This window comes from Hylobates moloch, unplaced genomic scaffold (genome assembly GCF_009828535.3).
Source record: "Hylobates moloch isolate HMO894 unplaced genomic scaffold, HMol_V3 SCAFFOLD_2, whole genome shotgun sequence".
NCBI lineage: Eukaryota > Metazoa > Chordata > Mammalia > Primates > Hylobatidae > Hylobates > Hylobates moloch.
In genome coordinates this window covers 124,631,299-124,655,633 of record NW_026652277.1, presented here as the reverse complement: position 1 = coordinate 124,655,633, position 24,335 = coordinate 124,631,299, and the positions used below count along the sequence as shown (strand labels likewise).

Genomic DNA, 24,335 nt, shown 5'->3' with positions numbered 1-24,335 from the left:
TAATGGTTATAAACTGAGGGCAGGGCAGCAAGGTCTGTCTGTTCAGGTTCTTCCTGACCTCTCTGTGTAGCGTTCCTTCCCCTTGGATATGGGGCAGGACCCCTCTGGAGTGAGGGCGTTAAGGGAGAAGGGAGAGAGTGACCTTTCTAGGTTTTATGACTTGCTTTTGGGGAGAAAGCTTCTAGTTTCTATGACCCCTCCTTGGGGAAGATAAATCATCTGGTTTCTGTGACTTGCTTTGGGAGGATAAAGACAGGCAGAGGACAGGAGGACAGGAGAAGGTCAGAGAAACCTTGCTTCTGAGGCCTTCCAATCTTCTTTGGTTCCAAGTATCAGCCCTCCAAAGCACCATACTTTTGTAACTGCCCAATGGGTTCACCTTGCCCACTGCCTAGACAGAACTGATTTATTAAGACACAGGAATTGTGATAGAGAAAGAGTAATGCACACAGAGCTGACTGTACAGGAGACTGGAGTTTTGTTATTATTCAAATCAGTCTCCCTGAGCATTCGGGGATCAGAGTTTTTAAGGATAATTTGGTGGGTGGGGGGCCAGTGAGTCGAGAGTGCTGATTGGTTGGGTCAGAGATGAGATCATAGGGAGCAGAAGCTGTCCTCTTGTGCTGAGTCAGTTCCTGGGTTGGGGCCACAAGACCAGATGAGCCAGTTTATCGATCTGGGTGGTGCCAGCTGATCCATCATGTGCAGGGTCTGCAAAATATTTCAAGCACTAATTTTTGGCTTTACGATAGTGATGTTATTCCCAGGAGCAATTTGGGGAGGGTCAGAATCTAGTAGCCTCCTGCTGCATGACTCCTAAACCATAATTTCTAATCTTTTGGCTAATTTGTTAGTCCTATCAAGGCAAGCCAGTCCCCAGGCAAGAAGGGGGTTTGTTTTGGGAAAGGGTTGTTATCATCTTTGTTTTAAAGTATAAACTAATTTCCGGCTGGGCACGGTGGCTCATACCTGTAATCTCAGCACTTTGGGAGGTCAAGGCAGGGGCATCACTTGAGGTCAGGACATTGAGACCAGGCTGGCAAACATAGTGAAACCCCATCTCTACCAAAAATACAAAAGTTAGCCGGGCATGTTGGTGCATGCCTGTAATCCCAGCTACTTGGGAAGCTGAGGCAGGAGAATTGCTTGAACCCTGGAGGCAGAGCTTGCAGTGAGCCAAGATCGCACCACTGTACTCCAGCCTGGGTGACAGAGTGAGACTCTGTCTCAAAAAAAAAATAAATAAAAAAAATTATAAACTAATTTCCTCCCAAAGTTAGTTTGGCCTATGGCCAGGAATGAATAAGGACAGGTTGGAGCACGCAAGATGGAGTTGGTTAGGTCAGATCTCTTCACTGTCTCAGTTACAGTTTTGCAATGGTGGTTTTACTTTGGGGTATTGTTTTCTGAGCGCCAACAATGCAAGCATACTGTATAGTTTACTTTTTATAACTTTTACTGTTTGCCTTCTCCCGTTGGAATTCAAGCTCCATAAGAGCAGTGATTCTTTTGTTTTTTTCCACTGATCTGTCCCAAGCACTTAGTAGACTTACAAAGCATTCATTGAATGGAATCAAACACACAAATTACTAACTAGCTCCTAATGGGTTAAGTGGCACAGAGGTTTGTTTTCCCGTAAAACAACTGCTATGAACAGAGTTCTTGTGGAGCCAGGAAACCAAGATGAGGGGGAAATTAGTATGAACATTTAAAGGGTCTTTTTGTATTGCTGATTTTGTATTTCAAGTTATGATCAATGGTGTTAACATTATTTAAATCATAATTTTTAGCTTCTAAAGTAATTTCTTCGAGGTGTTTTTCTTCCCCTTTAAAACAACTGAGAGCTGTAAAAAGCATAAGCTTCAGTTTCAACTTAACAGAAAAACCTTTAGGTAGAGATAAAATAGAAACCAGCACCTCCATTTGATCTTTCCCTGCCTGGTCTGTTTGAAGAGCGGCTGTTTGGACAATGGTGTGTAATGAGATCATTTCTGTTACTGCTTGTGAAGGACTTAGCTTTGCTGTGTTTTCCTTTGGAGTTTAAGAACCTGGACATTTTAGAATGCTTTTAAAAAATTAAATACAGAGTTTCAGTTGCTTTGATGGGGTTTAAAAGGGACAGCAAAAAAGGCCATTGAAGTAATTTTAGAGCTATACTTGAACAGCTACTGAATACTTGTGAAAACATAAATCCATATTAAAAGAGTCAACATTTTATACATAAACTGTATTTTGACGGTTTTGTTGTGGTGGGCATGGCGGTTGTTTTGAAATGTTACTTGTCCTCTGGAAGCACTAAACATTTTCTTTGAATGAATGCCCAAATGATCACCTTTGCCAGCTAGTCCAGGCATTTAGGGTGAAATTTGCATTTGTTTAGCAACTCTTCACTTCCTCAGCATGAAAAAGAACACTTTTATCCTCTAAGTGTGGTTTACATTTTTGCGTCGTTCAGGTGCATTCCAGAAGATTTGGGAGATATTGACTGAGAGATATGTGTTAGGCACAAGGGTCTGGTGCCTCAGGCTCTGAGTCCTTCTATAGCCCTGTTTTTCTGTTTTGGGCAAAGCACACGGAGATGCAGCATTTAGACATATAAGTGCCACTCTGTATTGGGCATTATATCAAAATTAGTTGCATCACCAGGTCCTAGTCATCAATTTTAGTATATTCAAGCTCTGTGAGTGTAGTGAGACATTTATTTATAATTTTGTTTCAACTTGTAATTCTTTATCCAGTAACACTGGTCGATTAGCCCCCTGCTGCTGCTTGATTAGAATGTCAGCTGTAATAAATAGCTTCTCCACTACGTAATTACTTTGTCCCAACAATCAGAAATTTAACGAGCAAATTGGTGAAAATGAGAATGAGATTTGTCATTGTAGGCTGAGCCTGATTATGTCGCCCACAGCTTTGGGTAGAATCACTCCCTTTTTCAACAATGTTAATGGGACTCTCATAAAAATATTCTATAACCTTATGAACAGCAACCTTAGGGGGTTTTCCTAGAGGTGAGAGATCTGGAATTGGCCATTTGTGACGGTAGAAGTTACCTTGCATTCTAAATCTAACCAGATAAATTGTTCTGATAGCCTGAAACAGATGCCTTAGGCAGAAGTCTCAGAGCAGTACTTGAACCAACCTGCCTGTCATGCTAGAGGATTATTTCTGAAATGACTCTATCCCGTGTTTCTTTGAGTAACTCACTCCTGTGCAAATAGGAGCTGCGTTTTACATTTGTGTTCTCAGCAATAAGAGCGAGCCCTACTTTGCTGGGTGGCTGAGAGGCCTGGCGTGCTACGTGGCTCACGACTCCTATGACAGAAAATTGTCAGTACACACTGGGAGAATTGTAAACAGGATAACAGAAGGAAGGAGAAAACAAAGCAAAGTCAGATTAGCTTGAAAAGCAATTTAAAGGTTAACTTTTCACAGAAAAAAAATTACAATCTTAAGGCCCGGTAGAAAATTAGTATTTCCCGCCTGTAATCCCAGCACTTTGGGAGGCTGAGGCAGGCATATCACCTGAGGTCAGGAGTTCGAGACCAGCCGGCCCAACATGGTGAAACCCCGTCTCTACTAAAAACACAAAAATTAGCCTGGCATGGTGGCGGGTGCCTGTAATCCCAGCTGTTCAGTAGGCTGAGGCAGGAGAATCACTTGAACCTGGAAGGCAGAGGTTGCAGTGAGCTGAGATTGTGCCACTGTACTCTAGCCTGGGCGACAGAGTGAGACTCTGTTTCAAAAAAAAAAGAAAAGAAAATTAGTATTTTCCAATCCTGAAAGTTTCTAAAAATTCATCTTTCAGCAATTTCACATTTTATTGGTTAAATGGCAAAGAAGCCAGAACATGTGACAATTCAGTAGTATTTATTGTTCATTGAAACAAATGTTCTGTTTTAACAGATTTATCAGCTACCTGGAAGAAGTATCTAGTAACAGGGAAAGAAAACTCCGCAGGAGTTTCAGAAACCCTTCCTCCCTTAGCAACCATCATACTAAACATCATGCCACCAAAGTACATTTATTTAGCTTATGACAGAAATCGTGGGGGCAGATGATAAAAACAGTTAAGAATTGTTGACATCTGTCAATAAGGGGTCTTCTTCAGGACTCTCTAATAACCTGACTGCACTGGGTTGTTCTACGGTTTTGGGTAATTATGGAATGGACCCTAGGATGTAGTTGGGACCTTCCATCTGGGATCCTTGAAGTCAGCTACAAGCCCATGTTGAGGTCACCAGCAGCCGAGGCAGAGACAGAGAGAAAGAAAAAGAGAGAGAGAGAAAGAGAGAGAGAGAGAAAGAGAAAGAGAAAGAGACAGAGAGAGAAAGAGAAAGGAGAGAGAGAGAGAAAGAGAAAAAAGAGAGACAGAGAAAGAGGGAGAGATTTTGGAAGGGATATATTATTTTATATACAAATACAAAAGTGTTGATGTAGTTGTCATAAGAAATATCAGAATTTTTTGAACTCTTCTACATTTATTTATGGTTTTATTTTATTTTCATTTTGAATGATGTGGGTAGGGGATAGGAGGCAGCTATTTGCCCTCTAGATGAATCCTCATGGCTTTGCCCCACCAACCGATTATTGCTGATTTTATAGGGGCCACTCATTACAATGTAATAGGGTCTATTTCCTTCTATTTTACTGTGCCTAATAGAGAGCGGTTCAAAAAGGCATGAGACTAAGCCAGCAACAAAACGCAATTCCTGAGACCTATATTTGGCAACAGGTAAAAGTCAACAAATGGGTAAAACCTACCCAACGAGTCTGTCCTGTTTCCACAGGGTAACCAGGGCAAACATGAGACTGTACAGTTTACAACAAGATCGCAGGCTTCTCTTTTGGAATCACCACATCTTGGGTCTCCATTACCTTGAGTACTTTCTTGGTCTTTCTGAGCCTTCCCTGCTTATGTGCACACGTGATTGTTGTTAATGCTGCAACGTTGCCTCTTCTGGTAGTCTGGGATGTGTCAGATAACACCACCAATTTCTTTAATACAGTCCAGAGATGAGCCAATTTGGAAAATAATGAGCTAAATTGTAAGATGCAGTCATATCCCTTCTTAATTCTCTTAGATTTGATTTATTAATCCTTTTTGCATGAAGTATTTGTGGGCTGATGAGGACCAGCTGGTCCAGCAGCTTCTCAGCCACAGGTTTCTCAGGCCCTGTGAATGAAGAAAATGGACAACTGAGCAGTACTACACCCACCCTTGTGCTTGGAGCTCTCTCTGAGAGTTTAAAATCTGCTTACAGTTTCCATATTCTTACATGATGCTTGTTGGGACTCAGAAAATGATATCTTAAAGGCCTCAGAAGCAAAAGTTTTTCTCTGACTTTTTCCTGACCTCCTGTTTCTGGCCCCTCATTTTCCCCTAAGGCCAGCCATGGAAAGTAGAATTCCTCTTCCCCAAGGGGGGGGGTCATAGAAACCAGAACTCCTTTTCCCCCAAAACCAGCCATAAGACCGAAAAATATTAGTCTAATGCCACGCCCCACCTTTTTGTATAAAAACTGGCCATAAAGAAATTATTTTGGCCAGGTGCAGTGGCTCACGCCTGTAATCCCAGCACTTTGGGAGGCCAAGGCAGGGGGATGGCTTGAAGTCAGGAGTTCAAGTCCAGCCTGGGTAACATAGTGACATTCTGCTCTTAAAAAAAAAAAAAAAATTAGCAAGAGACTGAGGCAGGATGATTGTCTGAGCCCAGGCATTCGAGGTTGCTGTGAGCTATGTGTTTGTGCCATTGCACTCCAGCCTGGGCAACACAGCAAGATCCCGTCTCAAAAAAAAAAAAAAAAAAGAAAGAGAAAGAAATGATCTGACCTACCTTGTTTGTAGGTTATAAGAACGCTATTCCAGAGAGGGTCCTGCCCATACCCAGAAGGCAGGAATCCTGCACAGAGGCCAAGAAGAACCCGAAAAGAGAGGTTTTGCTGGGTTTCCCCACTGATTCTATTACCATTAGCTCATATCCTTTTTGCCCAATCATATTTCTACACATCTGTCCATACTTTGTGGAACCTAAGCATGAAAGCAAACAGTTTACCCTGTGTCTTTGGGTTTTCATTCTGAAGGCTCCCATGTCATATAAAACCATGATAAATAAATTCATATGCCTTTTCTCTGATTAATCTGATTTTTGTCAGTGATTTTCAGGGAAGTCTTCCGCTTTGCCCCTATGTGTTTCATTCTAGGCTTTGCAGAGGCTGGAGCACTGCTATTTCCTGGGCCCGGTGCCATAGCTGTTAGTAATCAATTCTCTTTAGAACTGGAATTGTCAGGTTGTTTCAGGACTCTGGTTTGCTTGATTTCCTTCCTAGGACACTTGAGAGTTTTGATACAGAGGCTTCCTTTTCTCCAGTTTTCAGAAATAGAGAAGACCTTTCCAAGGAAACAGGGAGGAAAAAGGATAGAGAAGGCATTTAATTTAGAAGGATGAAATAGATCTTTTATCTATCGAAACACAAAATCACAACAAATGTAGTTTAATGATCTCAGCTGGCTTTATTGCTGTAAACCAGAAATAAAATTCTAAGCCCCCCAACCATTTGAATGGACTCCTCCTCTCAGCCAAAGTTAACCTGTAAAATTTATTCCAAAGTTAACCTGTAAAACTTATTCCAAAGTTAACCTGTAAAACTAGTTCAGGCCATGATGGGAAGGGGGAGTTAGATATGCCTCATTACCATTAACATCAACACAGACCCTGAGACTGATAGAACAGGCTGTTTAAGTCTGATAAGAAACATTTACAATCTATTCTTTCTGAAGCCTGCTACCTGGAAGCTTCAACTGCATAAAACCTTGGTTTCCACAACCCCTTATCATAACCCAGATATTCCTTTTTAAATAAAATCCCAGATTTTTTTTTTTTTTTTAACTGAGTTTCATTCTTGTTGCCTGGCTGGAGTGCAGTGATGCGATCTTGGCTCACTGCAACCTCCACCTCCTGGGTTCAAGCGATTTACCTGCCTCAGACTCTGGAGTAGCTGGGATTACAGGCACCCACCAACACACATGGCTAATTTTTGTACCTTCAGAAGAGATGGGGTTTCACCATTTTGGCTAGGCTGGTCTCGAACTCCTGACCTCAGGTGATCCGCCCACCTTGGCATCCCAAAGTGCTGGGATTACAGGTGTGAGCTACTGCACCCTGCTTAAATTCCAGATCTGTAAGTAGTAACTGAATGAACTGCCAATCAGAAAATCTTTGAATCTGCATATGACCTGGGACCCCCCCACTTCCAGTTGTCACACCTTTCGGGACTGAACCAATGTACATCTTACATGTATTGATTGATGTCTTATGTCTCCTTACAAATGTATAAAATCAAGCTGCAGACTGACCACCATGGCCACATGTCATCAGGACCTCGTGAGGTGTGTCATAGGCACGTCCTTAACCTTGGCAAAATAAACTACTAAATTAATTGAGACTTGTCTCAGATATTTTTTGATTTACATTGTGATTCTAGAATCGAGGAATACCTCATCCTACAAAACAGAGTAAGTGTTCCAATGAGCTGAACAGTGGGGGTTGGCTTTATAGACAGAAAAGACTGAAGAAAGCAGATTGGTCATTTCAAAGTTACTTTCCTTGTAAGGCAGAGACAAGGAAACAAAACAACAATAGAAGGATAATGGATTAGTTAGCATCAGGTTACTTTTGTCTACCTTTTGTGTGTAAAGATTAAAGCAGAGGGAACTTATCATCATTATCATGCCAATTAAAGATTGAAACTGGCCTGTTTTGAAAAATGACTGTTATCCCTCTCTACTGATTTCTTGAAGGTCAGATAACAACTTAGTTTAGCACTTGGAAATGCTGCATGAGTGACTCCATTTTGATTTTTAGTCTGGTCTGTTGGGGCCTAGCACAGGAGCTTAGTCCAAAACAGTAGCCTTCTCCTTTCGTAGTTCATAAGTGTGATGACTAGATGTTCATGCTTGTGTGTGTGACGTGCCTCCCTCTAAACCTTTCTGACATGAAAAAAGAAAAAAAAAAAAGAAAAGAAAAAACTAATAAAGAAGAAAGGAAAATAAAACAATAGCTTCCTATAATTTTATTTAACAAATAGAAAGACAGGCCACGGAAAGGGATAAAATATTCGCATAACACAGATCTGATCAAGAACTGGTATCCAAAATGGGCAAAAGACCTAAAAAGACACCTCACCAAGGAAAATACAGGCATACCTTATTTTATTGCACTTCACTTTATTGTGCTTCACAGATATTGCATTTTTTTTTTTTTTCAAATTTAAGGTTTGTGGCAACCCTGTATTGAGCAAGTCTATTGGGCCTCAATTTTCCAACAGCACGTGCTCACTTCATGTCTTTGTGTCTCATTTTGATAGTCTTTGCAATATTTCAAACTTTATTATTATATCTATTATGGTGATCTGTGGTGAGTGATCTTTGATGTTACTATTGTCATTGTTTGGGGTCCACAAACCACACTCATGTAAGATTCTAAACTTAATTGATAAATGTTGTGTGTGTTCTGACTCCTCCACCGACTGGCCATTTCCATCTCTCTTCCACTCCTCATGCCTCCCTCTTCCCTGAGACACAACATTGAAATTAGACCAGTTAATAACCCTGCAATAGCCTCTAAGTGTTCAAGTTAAAGGAAAAATCACACATCTCTGGCTTTAAATCAAAAGCTAGAAATGATTGTACTTGGTGAGAAAGGCATGTCAAAAGCTGAGGTAGGCCGAAAGCTAGGCTTCTTACACCAAACAGTTAGGTAAGTTCTTAATGCAAAGGAAAAATTCCTGAAAGAAATGAAAAGCACTACTCCAGTAAACCCACAAATAATAAGAGAGCTAAATAGCCTTCTTGATGATATGGAGAAAGTTTGGTGGTCTGGATAGAAGATAAAACCAGCCGCAGCATTCCCTTAAGGCAAAGCCTAATCTAGAGAAAGGCCCTAACTCTTTTCAAGTCTATGAGGGCTGAGAGAGATGAAGAAGCTGCAGAAGAAAAGTGGGAATCTAGCAGAGATTTAAGGAGAGAAGCCAACTTTAAAACCTAAAAGTTCAAGGTGAAGCAGCAAGTGCTGATGGAGAAGCTACACTAAGTTATACAGAAAACCTAGCTAAGATAATTTATGAAGGTGGCTACATTAAACAGATGTTCAATGTAGACGAACAGTCTTCTGTTAGAAGAGGATGCCGTCTATGACTCTCATAGCTAGAGAGACATCAATGCCTGGCTTCAAAGCTTTAAAGGACAGGCTGCCTCTCTTGTTAGGGGCTAATCACTTTAACGTGGCTGGTCACTCTAAGTTGAAGCCAATGCTCATTGACCATTCTGAAAACCCTAAGGCCCTTAAGAATTATGCTAAATCTTTAGTTGGGCATGGTGGCACATGCCTGTAGTCCCAGCTACTTGGGAGGCTGAGGCAGGAGGATCATTTGAGCCCGGGGGATCAAGGTTGCAGTGAGCTATGATCATGCCACTGCACTCCAGACCGGGAGACAGAGCGAAAGCCTGTCTCAATTAAAAAATAAAATAAAAAGAATCTTGCAAAATTGACTCTGCTTATACTCTGTATATGAAATAACAACGCCTAGATGATCATGCGTCTGTTTACAATATGGTTTGCTGAATGTTTAAGCCCAGTATCAAAACCTACTACTCAGAAAAAAAAAAAATTCTTTTAAAATATTTCTGCTCATTGACAATGTAGCTAGTCACCCAAGACCTACACAAGGACACTAATGTTGTTTTATGCCTGCTAACACAACATCCATTCCACAACCCATGGATCACTGAGAAATTTTGATTTTTAAGTTTATTTAAGAAATACATTTTGTAAGGCTATCACTGCTACAGACAGTGATTCCTCTGATGGATCTGGGCAAAGTAAACTGAAAACCTTCTGGAAAGAATTCATCATTCTAGATGCCATTAAGAAAATTCATGATTCATGGGAGGAGGTAAAAATATCCACATTAATGGGAGTTTGGAAGAAGGTGATTCCAGTCCTCAAGGATGACTTTGTGGGGTCCAAGACATCAGTGGAGGAAGTCACTGCAGATGGGGTGGAAATGGCAGAGAACTAGAATTAGAAGTGGAGACTGAAGATATGATTGAATTGCTGCAGTCTCTTGAAAAATTTGAAGGAATGAGGAATTGCTTCTTATGGATGAGCAAAGAAAGTGTTTTGTTTTGTTGTTGTTTCTGTTTTTTCGAGGTGGAATCTACTCCTGGTAAAGATGATGTGACCATTGTTGAAGTGACAACAAAGAACTTAGAATATTACATGATTGTAGGTGATAAAGCAGCAGCACAGTTGGAGAGGATGAAAGAATTTCTATTGTGGGTAAAATGCTAACAGACAGCATTGCATGCTACAGAGGAATCTTTTCTGAAAGGAAGTGTCAATTGATGTGGCAAACTTCAGTTTTCTCTCATTTTTTAAAATGTCAGAGCCACTCTACCTTCTAGCAACCACCACCCTGATCAGTCAGCAACTACCAACATTGAGGCAAAAGCCTACACCAGCAACAAAATTATGACTCACCGAAGTCTCAGATGATTGTTACCATTTTTAGCAATGTTTTTAAATTAAGATATGTAGTTTAAAAAATATGTAGTTCTATTGCACACTTAATAGATGTTTATAATATAGTGTAAACATAACTTTTATATGTGCTGGGAGACCAAAAAAGTCATGTGACTTGCTTTATGGAGATGTTCACTTTATTGTGGTTGTTGGTACTGAACCCACAATATCTCTGAGGTATGTCTGTATGCCAATGGCAAATAAACAAATGAAAAGATGTTCCACATCATTTGTCATCAGGGAAATGCATATCCAAACAACAATGGGATACTGCTATACCCTACTAGAATGGGTAAAATACAAAACACTAACAACACCAAATGCTGGCAAGAATGTGGAGCAACAGAAACTCTCATTCATTACTGGCAGGAATGCAAAATGGTACAACCACTTTTGAAGACAGTTTGGCAGTTTCTTAAAAAGTAAACATTCTCTTATCATAAGATCCAGCAATTGTACTCTTTGATACTCCCAAATGAATTAAAAACATGTCCCCACCAAAACCAGCACATGCTTTATTCACTATTGCCAAAACGTGGAAGCAACCAAAATGTTTTTTAATAGGTTAATGGGTAAACAAACTGTGGTACATCCATACAATAGAATATTAGAACTAAAAGGCAATGAGCTACCAAACCATGAAAAGACATGGATGAAACTTAAATGCATATTGCTAGGTAAAAGAAGCCAATCTGAAAGGCTATGTCTACATACTGTATCATTTTAATGATTAATATATAACATTGTGGAAAAGGCCAAATTATGGAGATAATAAAAAGAACACTGGTTTCTAGGAGTTTGATGGAAGGGAAGAAGAGAAAGATGAATAGTTTGAACATGGGATTTTTAGGGCAGTGATATGATTTGGATCTGTGTCCCCACCCAAATCTCACGTTCAACTGTAATCCCCTATGCTACAGGTGGGGCCTGGTTGGGGGTAATTGGATCATGGGGGCAGATTTCCCCCTCAGTGCTGCTCTCATCATAGTGAGTGAGTGCTCATGAGATCTGATTGTTTAAAACCATGTGGTGTAGCACCTTCTGCCTCTCTCTGTCTTGCTCATTCTCTGGCCATGTGAAATGCTGCTCTCCCTTTACCTTCTACCATGATTGTAAGTTTCCTAAGTCCTCCTCAGAAGCAGAATCCACAATGCTTCCTGTATAGCCTGGAGAAGCGCTAGCCAATTAAACTTCTTTCCTTTATAAATTACCCAGTCTCAGGTATTTCTTTATAGCAATGTGAGAATGGACTAATACAGAAAATTGGAACCAAGGAGTGGGGCATTGCTATAAAGATACCTGAAAATGTGGAAGTGACTTTGGAATTGGATAATGGGTAGAGGTTGGAAGAGTGGAGGGCTCAGAAGACAGGAATATGAGGGAAAATTTGGAACTTCCTAGAGACTTGTTGAATAGTTGTGACCAAAGTGCTGATAGTGATATGGACAATGAAGTCCAGACTGAGGAGGGCTCAGGCGGAAATGAGGATCTGTGTCCCCACCCAAATCTCATGTTATACTAGAGGTGGGGCCTGGTTGGGGGTAATTGGATCATGGGGGCAGATTTCCCCTTAAGTGCTGCTTTCATCATAGTGAGTTGAGTGATCATGCATTCTGGTTGTTTAAAACCATATGGTGTTATTGGGAACTGGAGCAAAGGTCACAGGTGTTATATCTTAGCAAAGGACTTGGAGGCATTGTGCCCCTGTCCTAGGGATCTGTGGAACTTGGAACTTGAGAATGATGATTTAGGGTACCTGGTGGAAGAAATTTCTAAGCAGCAAAGTGTTCAAGAATCAGCCTGGCTGCTTCTTTTTTGTTTTTTGAGACGGAGTCTCACTCTGTTGCCCAGGCTGGAGTGCAGTGGCGCCATCTCGGCTCACTCAAGCTCCGCCTCCTGGGTTCATGCCATTCTCCTGCCTCAGCCTCCTGAGTAGCTGGGACTACAGGCGCCTGCTACCACGCCTGGCTAATTTTTTGTATATTTAGTAGAGATGGGGTTTCACCATGTTGGCCAGGATGGTCTCGACCTCTTGACCTTGTGATCCACCTGCCTTGGCCTCCCAAAGTGCTGAGACTACAGGTGTGAGCCACTGCACCCAGCCAGCCTGGCTGCTTCTAACAACCCATACTCATATGTGTGAGCAAATAAATGACCGGAAGCTGAAACTTATATTTAAAAGGGAAGAAGAGTGTAAAAGTTTGGAAATTTTGCAGCCTGGCCATCTGGTATAAGAGAAAAACCCACTTTCAGGGGAGAAATTCAAGCAGGCTGCTTGAATTATATCTTAGAAATAACTAGAATAAATAACTTAGAAATTTGCGTAACTAGAAGAAAGGCAAATGCTGATAGCCAAGACAATGAGGGAAATGCCTCAAAAGTATTTCAGAGATCTTTGCTGCAGCCTCTCCCATCACAGGCCCAGAGGCCTAGGAGAAAAGAATGGTTTCATGGGCCAGCCAGGCTCAGGGCCCTGCTGCACTGTGCAGCCTCAGGACATGAAGCCCTGCATCCTAACTGCTCTAGCTCCAGATGTGGCTCAAGGACATGAAGCCCTGCATCCCAACTGCTCTAGCTCCAGATGGGCTCAAGGCCCAGGTACAGCTCAGTCATATGTGCAAGCCATAAGCCTTGATGACTTCCACCTGGTGTTAAGCCTGTGCATGCACAGAATACAAGACTTGAGGTTTGGGAGCCTCTGCCTAGATTTCAGAGGATGTATGGAAAAGCCTGGATGTCCAGGCAGAAGCCTGCTACAGGGGCAGAGCCCTCAAAGAGAATCTGTACTAGGGCAGTGCAGAGGGGAAATGTGGGGTTGGAGCCCCTGCACAGAGTTACCAGTGGGACACTGCCTAGTGGAGCTGCAAGAAGAGGGCCATCATTCTCCAGACCCCAGAATGGTAGATTGACCGGTAGTTTGCACCCTGCACCTGGAAAAATCACAAATGCTTAACACCAGCTCATGAGAGCAGCTGTAGGGGCTGAACCCTGCAAAGACCCAGGGGTGGAACTGCCCAAGGCCTTGGGAGCCGATCCCTCATATCAGTGTGCCTTAGATGTGAGACATGGAGTCAAAGGAGCTTATTTTGGAGCTTTAAGATTTAATGACAGCCCTGCTGGATTTTGGACTTCCATGGGGCCTATAGCCCCTTTCTTTTGTCCGATTTCTTCCTTTTGGAAAAGGAGTATTTACCCAATGCCTTTACCCCCATTGTATCTTAGAAATAACTAATTTGTTTTTGATTTTACAGGCTCATGGGCAGACAGGACTAACCTTGTCTCACATGAGACTTTGGACAGTGGACTTTGGAGTTAATGCTTGAATGAGTTAAAACTTTGAGGGACTGTTAGAAAGGCATAATTGTATTTTGCAGTGTAAGAGGAACAAAAGATTTGGGAGGGGTCAGGGTGGGATGATATGGTTTGGATCTGTGTCCCCACCCACATCTCATGCTCAATTGTAATCCCTAATGTTGGAGGTGGGGCCTGGTGGTAGGTGATTGGATCATGGGGGCAGATTTCCCCCTTAGTGCTGCTCTCATCATAGTGAGTGAGTGCTCTCGAGATCTGGTTGTTTAAAAGTGTGTGGCACCCCCCCACAATACCCTTACTCCTTCTCTGGCCATGTGAAGTGCTGCTCTCTGCTTACCTTCCACCATGATTGTAAGTTTCCTGAGGACTCCCCGGAAGCAGAAACTGCTATGTTTCCTGTAAAGCCTGCAGAACTGTGGGCCAATTAAACCCCTTTCCTTTATAAATTACCCAATCTCAGGTATTTCTTTATAGCAGTGGGAGAACAGGATAACACAGGTGGTGAAACTATTCTGTATGACACTTGTATTAGTCTATTCTTGCACTGCTATAAAGAAATACCTGAGACTGGGTAATTTACAAACAGAAGTTTAATTGGCTCGTAATTCTGCAGGCTGTACAGGAAGCACAGCATGTTCTGGAGAGGCCTCAGATAACTTTCAATCTTGGCAGAAAGCAAAGGGGAAGCAGGCACATCTTACATTGGCAGAACAGGAGGAAGAGAATGGAGGGAGGGCTTACACACTTTTAAACAACCAGATCTCATGATAACTCTATTATGAGAACAGCACTAGGGAGATGATGCTAAACCATTAGAAACGGCCCCTGTGATCCAATCATCTCCCACCAGGCTCCACCTCCAGCATTAGGGATTACAATTCAACATGAGATTTAGGTGGGGACATAGATCCAAACCACATCAATACTGTAATGGTGAATATATGCCATTCACCATTGTATGGATGTGTAAATTTATACGATGTATAACACCAAGAGCGAACCCTAATGTGACCTATGGACTTTAGTTAATAATAATGTTTCAGTATTGCCTTATCAATGATTACAAATGTCCCACACTAATGCACTAAGATGTTAACAGTAAGGGAACTGGAAGGGGTCGTGGGAGGGTTGCATGGGAACCCATAATTTCCACTCAGTTTTTCTGAAAAACTTAAAACTGCTCAAAACATAAGTCTATTAATTAAAAGAAAACAAAAAGATAGATCTGAAAAGAGTGTGGGAAGAAGGATGCCATGAGGGGAGACAGGGAAACAGGGAAAGTATGACCAACACAAACATGAATCTTTCTAAGTAACCACATGGCATATTTCTTTTCTTTTTTTTTTTAGATGGGTGTTGCTCTGTTGCCCAGGCTGGAGTGCAGTGGCACTATCTCGGCTCACTGCAAGCTCTGCCTCCTGGGTTCACACCATTCTCCTGCTTCAGCCTCCCGAGTAGCTAGGACTACAGGCACCCACCACCACGCCTGGCTAATTTTTTTGTATTTTTAGTAGAGACGAGTTTCACTGTGTTAGCCAGAATGTCCTCAATCTCCTGACCTTGTGATCTGCCCACCTTGGCCTCCCAAAGTGCTGGGATTGCAGGTGTGAGCCACCATGCCTGGCCCCACATGGCATATTTCTGATGTGGTGTTTCCTAGCACCGAGGAGTCCAGCAGTTTAGTTTATATCATTAAACTTAAATGGATTTAAGTTACTGGTTAATTGAACAGCAGTCTGGTGTTCACCATTTTGGAACTACTAATGGTATCACGACTGCCCTCTAAGGGAGGTAGGGGAAGAAGAAAAGAAGTTTTCAACTGAGTTTATAGGCAAGGAATAGAAAAGCCCAGAAGCCTTTGTAGTTCATAGCACTTGAACAACTCTTCAAATAAACCTTCTGAAGTTCTGGAGTTGTAGTTAGAGCTGTCAGACTTGAGCGACCTTGAAACAGAATGATTATGAGATTTAAGGTGGTGGTTTGTGCTGCATTCACAATATTTATCCCACTTGTCTGTGTGCACGTGTGTATGTGTGTGTGTGTGTGTGCATGTGTATGAGAGAGAGAGAGATGGGAGAGAGAGTGCCTGCCTGAGATCCAGAGAGACCAAAAGGAAGGATAGGTTATGTTCATCTTCACTAATTCCTTGAAGTGGCAGAGTCTTAACCTGACCTGGCTTTTCTTTTATATTTATTTCATGGAACTACCCATATCTCTTAATCAGTGTGTCTTTGTACTCATATTTTTTAAGGCCACTTGCTGCTTCTTCCCCTTTTCACAGTGCCATTTTTTTTTTTTTTTAAAGAAAATGCTGTTAATACATTCAAAATCTTTCCTCTGTTGCCATGTTGCTGTTACATTGTTTACTAATTTTTTCTCCTCCTTCTTAATGGTATGGCTATTCTCTTCTGGATAAATGGAGTCTAATAACATTTCATCCTCTACCATCTGGCTTATCAATGGCTTGGAGACACAGCTCTGGGATTTTAGGTAGCCTCAGTTTGAGATCACCCAAGTATTGCAAGGGCAATCAAAACAATAGAGTGATCAATTTTCACAACTTTGTGCCGGGTAAGTTTAGAAGGCAACTGCTACTTTTTGAAGAACAGAAAACATGTGAATATTGTCTCTTACGGAGAGCCAGAGGGCTAGGAGAGGATGTGGTTCTTGTCCCAGTCAAATGTGTGATCTTGAGAAAAATTACTTAATTGCCCAAGACTCAAATGCTTTATATGTAAATTAAAGACTTTTTCCTGCTGAAAGGCAGAAGACTGGACCTTTGTTCCGTCCAGATTTAAGGTTCTGTCAGTACTAGAATGTAAGAAACACTATCCACGTACATTGATAGATTTTAAACTTCTCCAAGGCAGAGTTGGGTCATATTTCCCTTGAATACCCCCACAGCTCATGGCACACTATTAGTCATCTTAACAGCTACCCTTTGCTGAACAATTTATGAACCACATACCTGCCTGGGGAGTCAAACTTGTTGAGCAGTGGTTATTAGGAGAAGAGAAGGAAGGGAGTAGGCCACAGTGTGGGGCCTACAGCCTACCCAAGGACCTCCAGCTCCTGAGAGCAGGCAGCTCTCCGGTGTTAGCATGCACTTCCCAGGATCTAAAGGAGAGAACTTTATCTCTTCTCAGGCCATGCCCCAGCAGATACACAGCTTCAGGGCAGAGGCAGCTGGAAAAGTGTGTCCAGGGCAGAGGCAGCTGGAAAAAAAGTAAGTATTCATACTCCTTTTTTTTTTTGAGACAGAGTCTCCCTTAGTTGCCCAGGCTGGAGTGCAGTGGCTCAATGCCGGCTCCCTCCCTCTGCCTCCCGGGTTCAAGCGATTCTCCTGCCTCAGCCTCCTGAGTAGCTGGGATTATAGGCGTGTGCCACCACGCTCGGCTAATTTTTGTATTTTTAGTAGAGACGGAGTTTCATGTTGGCCAGGCTGGTTTTGAACTCCTGACCTCAAGAGATTTGCCTGCCTTGGCCTCCCAAAGTGCTGAGATTACAAGCTTGAGCCACTGAGCCTGGCCCATAAGTTTCTTCTAATACACAGACAAAGCTGAGCTGTTGGGCTGCATTGGGCTGCTTTGGTTGTGGATGGAGAAAAACATCAGAAAATTATCCAAATTAGGATGAAAAAGTTCAGTAAGAGGTGGGAGCAGAGGTGGAGAAGGCAAGAGTATGGGGGAAGATGAGAGGGACTTAGGGAAGCAGCTGTCTTCATGACAGGCCTAGGGGAGAAGATTGTCCAACTAGGATTTGAGTGTTTCTCTGTGTGTTATAGGAGTGTAATTCCTCTTTCTGGGCTACAACCCCCTGCCCTGAGACTTCCAGGAAATGTAAAATGACTCTTTAAGATGTTTTACATTCAGATTTTCTTTTTTTTGCCACCTGATGCTAAAATGGGCCTAGGGAAGGCCCAGGCTTAGGTTGAACTGGCAGGAAAAGCTTTTCTCAATAACCAGAATCAAGCAGCTCTGCAGACAGCCCTCGGTTTTCAAAGGATCTTGCCAATGGGAAGGATTATGCATAGTGATAGGCAGAGTTAATATGAGGCAAAGTCTTGCAGATGGTTGGAAATGCAGGCCCAACAGATTCTTCCTTCATAAAGAGTCCCAACAGTTTCTTCCCTCATCTCTAATGAATGAGTAATTACAAAGCACCTTCCCATTCATTGTTCCACCTTTGTTCCCATGATAACCTATTGAACCAGGCATGGTAAACTAATACAACTCTTACTTAGTAGACAATGTTCAGTGACCTGCCCAATTCACAGAGCTAAGAAGGGCCAGACCTGGGCAAGAATCCAGGTCTTCTGACTCTATTTATCTTCATTTGTCTAGGCTCCTTGCCATCTCAGTCTGTCTACTGACAGTAGCACTCCTTCATTCTACCTCCCTGCACTCCCCTCTACCCACTTGATCATCCCAGGCTTGAATATGGAAGTTGAGGTTTTAGGTCCAAGTGCAACAGAAAACATAATGGCTAAAAAACCCAAGAGCCTTTTTGCATGTTGCATATATCTTAATGGGAGACATAGAGCTTTTTGTTATTAGTGGGACCTGGGCTCAGTAAATTTGGGGTGCTATAACTTACCTATAAATTATAAAATCCAGGAAATAAACCACAAGATAAATACCTCACCCTTCTCCATGTGCCATGCCTTACAATCAACCTGTTGTGGGAAATAACTGGAAGTGAGGGATTAGTCCCCTGAATACATAGAACATTATCTTCTTCATTTTTATTTTTTAGAGACAGAGTCTGGCTCTGTCATCCAGGCTAGAGTGCAGTGGCGTGATCATAGGTTACTGTAACCTCAAACTTCTGGGCTCAAGCATCCTTCCACCTCAGCTTCCTGAGTAGCTGGGACTACAGGCATGTGCCACCATGCCTGGCTACATTGAACATTATCTTGACATTGCTCCCTAACCATATAAAACAAAATACTTCAAAACCATCAAGGCACATTTGGAATTCTCCAAGCATACTCAAGGTAAGTATTTGCCTCAGGCCTGTTCAGTATTTCTATCAGCAGCTTGAAAAGTAATGTGAAAGGAATGTTCATAGATTGTTCATATGGCCAAAGCTGAGAGAGATGGCTCATTTACTGTGTGTAGTTACCAGGAAGCAAAACTGTAATGCCAGGAGGCCACATCTTGAGCAGCTTCTGTGTTAATCCAACATCTTCAGCTCTCAGGCCCTAGACCTGCTCATTTCCAAGCAGTTTCATCTTCTTGGATATCATGGCCACATCCTGGACCTTGCTATTACTCAGGACTGCTTCAGTTCATGCACTTCCAGCATCATGCTCTCTAAGCACAGTCTTTCAGCTCTTGCTTTCGGACTCTCTATTTCACCTATTCTGAACACATCCACTCCTTGTTGCTACCAACTTCCTTTCTTTCTACATTAGTGAGTTCCACCACTTCCTACCTAGCTTCAAGTCAGAAACTTGGACATTCCCCTCCTATTCCCCTTACTACCCTAGACTTGAATATTGAAGGAGTTCTGAATATACTACCTCACCCTTATGCTGGTTTGTCATGAGTGTTTTGAGCTGGAGGCAACTAAGAAGCAGCCAATGTAGAAAGAGCTTTTTGCCTTCCTCCTCTCTGTCTAAAAGCAGGACATAAATTTCCCTTTGTGAAGGTGTTCCCCCTCCCCTTTCCCGTATCAGAGAAGAACAACCCTATCACTGGAGACAGAAAATTGGCACTAAGATGGGTCTGCACAAACAAACCTTACTAAAATAAAGCCCCAGCTGACATTAGTTTCCCTCATATATTTACCTTTCAGCAATTCATCACCTCTAGAAGCCCAAACCTCCTTTCCTTCATCTTGTCACTTCTTCACAATTTTATCACCCTGTGTCAAAGTGGTATATAAACCCCTGGTCTAACCGCCTCTTTTGATCTTTTCTTTTTCTTCATGAAAACCTTTGTGCACCTAATAAAATTACACTATTAACATCAAATACAATTTGTAGTGAAGTATGGTGGCACGTGCCTATAATCCTAGCTACTGGGGAGGGTGAGGTGGGAGGATTGCTTGAGTCTAGGAGTTTGAGACCAGCTTGGGCAACATAGTGAGACCCTGTCTCTTAAAAAAGAAACACACACACACACACACACACGTAAGCCTTTTTTTTTGTTAATTTGTCTTTTCTCAGTTTAATTTATAGGCCCCAGTCGTTTGATATAAGAGGGTAGAGGAAAGTCCTTTTCCTTCCCTACAATGTGAAATTTGAATTTATCAGATTTTTTGCTCCCTATATCAACTGCTTACCAGATTCTGTAGATAAGTCTATCCCCTATCCCTTGTTTCTATTCCCATAACTGCCCTCATGCCAACCGTTCCAATGTAATTGATACACCTGCCAGGTCTGCTTGAGGATCTCACTAAAAGCCACCAGGAACATCTACATACTACTTTCCGAATCCCCTTGAGCTCCTTCCTGCTTTTCTGATTCCTCTGATCATCAGCCTTAATTGAGGCACTGTATCTTCCACCCAACTTCTTGGAGTGGCCTTGGTATTCCTGGAGGGAAGAAGATTGAACACTCACTGGGCCTATCTAAGAATAAGTCTTTATCACATCTTGCAAAACTATGGCAAGCATTCTCAGACCTTCCTACCTGCCTCTTTTATTTCCTTTCTTTTCACCCAGGCTGGAGTGCAGTGGCATGATCATAGCTCACTGCATCCTCAAACTCCTGGGCCTAAGTGATCCTCCTGCCTCACCCTACTAAGTAGCTGGGATGGCAGGCACACACCACCATGCCTGGCTAATTGAAAAAATTTGTTTTCTACAGATAGGGTCTCACTATGTTGCCCAGGCTGGTCTCAAAATCCTGGGCTCAAGCAATCCTTCTGCCTTGGCCTCCCAAAATGTTGGAATTACAGGCATGCACCACCACACCCAGCCTCTGGTTTTGATTGCTGCACTCTCCTGCCTGAAACGCTAGGAGATACTGGAGGCAGAGAAGCCAACAAGTTGGAGCACCAAGTTCCAAGTGTTGGGAATAATCAGAATAAAAAAAATCACAGAACAGGAGTCTGGCAATGGAGAGAGGAGATCAGGTTAAAAAAAAAATGGGAATCAAAACACTGCTGGAGTCAAGCCTCGCAGGTGGGCCCACTTGGCTTCAAGGGACAGAGATGGGCTGAACCAGTTGGAAATAGTAAGAAATGTTTTATTTTCCAGTATTTCTTTTACTTTTGGGACCTGTTTTGGAGAGGAATTGAGTGAATAAACAATGTGGGTCTCAGATAAAGGGCCATCTTGCACCCTGCCACTCTCTGGGCTCAGCCTTCTTTGGAGGACCTATGAGAGAAATGGTTTTGTGATGTGTTGAGCTCAACAAGGCCTCAGTTGGTCTCCTAGCATTTCCATCACCACCTAAAAGAGGCATAGAAGACGGACAGATGAGGGGTGTTGGGACTCAGAAACCAATATCCCAAAATATGTTCTCAAACTGATATTTCAAAATAAGTATGTTTACTTCGACATACTAAACTGAAGAAGGATCCTCAAAGCTTCTCTAAGCCACCCCCCTCAACCCCCACTGACTCCCTCAAAGCCAGGCTAAAGTTCCTTTATCAGTCTAAAGTCTGTACCCACCAAAAAAAGAAACAAAAAACAAATTGTGTTTTTCTCCTCCTTCCTGTAACACCAAGAAGGTAACCACACCTAAACAGACCCTTTTACAGCATAGTGTCTGCCCCTTAGGCTCCACTCGAATTCCAAAGACAACTATTTACAAGTTAACTTGTGCCCCTGATCCATTAATCCTTTACTGCCTCTCAACAGAATTCCTCTTCTCCCACCTCCCATAACCTGTTTTGTCAAGATCCAAGGCCCCATTCTTTCTGTAACTTCAAGATGGCTATAAGCTTCTGACCCTCATTGAGTGGTGGATAACCACTCTGTGGTTCTCCCCGTGTGCACGTTAATAAATTTGTATGACTGTTCTCCAATTAATCTGTCTTCTTCTTCTTCTTCTTCTTCTTCTTCTTCTTCTTCTTCTTCTTCTTCTTCTTCTTCTTCTTCTTCTTCTTCTTCTTCTTTCTTCTTCTTCTTCTTTTTTCTTTGAGACAGTGACACAGGATCCTTTTGGTGCCACTTTGCCAGCCAGAAATCTCTGCAGCTGGTGGTGCCTCTGCCCGGGCTTCACTAGGGCCTGCTGGGGTTGGTCCGCCCCCTCAGCCTGGAGGGCTGCGCTCAGCTAGCACTACCCACCTGGATCCCGCACCTGCCACAGCTCTGTGCTCAGCCCACAACTGGCCCGGGCATTCTGTGACCGGCTTCTACCTTGGGCACCGGTGTCTGGATGAGGGGGACATGGTGGCATCCCAGAACTCAGAGATGCCAGCAACCTTGGAGCCCCAAGTGGTGTTACAGCTTTTGCTCAGGGATTCCCAAGGTCTGAGTCCCTGGAAGTGTTACAGCTCTCATTTGGTCCGGCCACCTGCAGTTCAGTAAGTGGTGACATGTGGCGCCCAGCAGCTTTTTCTTCACCATTGTTCAGCAAGTGGGAGGGAGGGTTACAGTGTTACATCTCTTTTTGCACCCGCTATTTGGCAGGTTCCAGGTTCTTGTCCCATGATCAAGAGGAATGAGATTCATGGACACTGGAGAGTGAGCGAGGCAGACAATGGTTTTACTGAATGACAGCAAAGCTCTTGACACAAGAGGGGACCCAAAGTGGGTAGCCCTCAGTGTGAGAGGGGTCCCCAAAGTATGTAGTCATCAGTGAAGCTGAGTCCATGGTTTTTATGGGGCAGAATGAGGGTGTGAGTGCTGACTGGTCCATGGGCAGCCCCTGGAAAAAGCACCATTTCATTGGCTAAAAGGCATCAAGGAAGTTGTCACTCTGGTTGTGGACTCTACCCAGAACTGGCAGCTTTGTTTTTAGGCTTTGGGCTGTCTTTGGCTTGAAGATTAGGTTTCACCAGAGACCTGTCCTTGTCTGCTTAGGAATTTGTCTACCTCCTGCCACTGTCAACAGGGTCTTGCTCCATGACCTAGGCTGGAGTGCAGTGGCACAATCACAGCTAACTGCAGCCTCGACCTCCAGGCTGAAGCCATCCTCCCACCTCAGCCTCCTGCATAGCTGGGACTATGGGTATGTGTAACCACACCTGGCTAATTTTTTGTAGAGATGGGGTTTCTCCCAGGCTGATCTCCAACTCCTGGGCTCAAGCTATCTGCCTGCCTCAGCCTCCCAAAGTGCTGGAATTACAGGTGTGAGCCACCCTGCCTGATCAAATCTGCCTTTTGTAAGTTGATTTTTCAGCAAAATTTCACAGGGCAAAGGGGAAGTTTTTCCCTTGTTCTCTACAGGGGAGGGGAAGAAGAAAGGATCCTAGATCTGAAGAGCCCTGTGGGAGCTGAGGAATAGAAGGATGGCTCAGCAGGTGCCAGAACCGGCCTGTAAATGAGGACCAGGGCTGATGGCCCTCTCAGTAGAAGCAAACATGCACAGATGACAGTGAGGTTCCAAGACCTCCTTCTCAATGCCTCTGGAAATACCCTGGAACCTAGACACACTCCCTCAGAAAGGGCAAGGGGAACCCAAATTGACTAAAATTAAGTTTCTGCCTCATGATAGGAATGGGGGCATCCCTACTAAAAATTAAATTAAGACCTCAAAAAACAAAGAACATTTTACTCTTTTGTTATGGATAGAGATTTATACTCACCTCAGTAACAATTAATTGACTGGCAATAATCCTCTCAGAGCAGGGACTGTGTATTACTTTCTTTATACGCCCAGCCCCCAGTGTAGTCCTGACTAGTGTCCTGACTTTTTCGCCATTTGAGAGAACTACCTTTCTGCCTATCTGTGTGTACTCTGGGCTGGTCTGACCACACCTGAGGTGCTGTATGTCCAGTTCTGAGCACCTTATTTTTAGAGGCTAAGAGCATGGAGAGTGTTCAGAAAAGGGTAGTTAAGATATTGAGAGGTTATGAACATTTCCAACCCACACTTGTCCCTTGACCTCCAGAAACTGATATCCAACTGTCTTCTGGACAACTGATTTGAATATCCTACAGTTCCCTCCAACCTAAGATGTACAAAAATTAACTTACCACTTTCTCCCTGAACCTGCTCCTCTCCTGAGTTCTTGTCTTGGTCAATGGCTGTACCCTCCAATTAGTAGCTCAGGCAAAACTCTGATCATCATCCTGGATGCCTTGCTTTCGCATAGAATTTTCAATTGCACAGTAATAATAATTTAATCATCACGGGTAATTTTCTCTGAGTCCTTATTATGTGCAGGTACCATTTTAAGAGCTTTATATGTATTAACCCATTTAATCCTTCAAGACCATTCTATGAGGTCATGTTATTATACCCATTTGAAGGATGAAAAAAATCAAAGTCAAGAGAGATTAAATAATTCAAAGGCACACAGCTAGTGGGTGGTCGAGATGG

At 42.8% G+C, this 24,335-nt stretch overlaps 1 pseudogene; it reads left to right on the top strand.

Annotated features, from left to right (window-relative positions):
- The first annotated feature begins 7,914 nt into the window (after window positions 1–7,914).
- On the top strand, window positions 7,915–7,995 carry LOC116477898 (small nucleolar RNA U13; annotated as a pseudogene).
- Window positions 7,996–24,335: the final 16,340 nt, after the last annotated feature.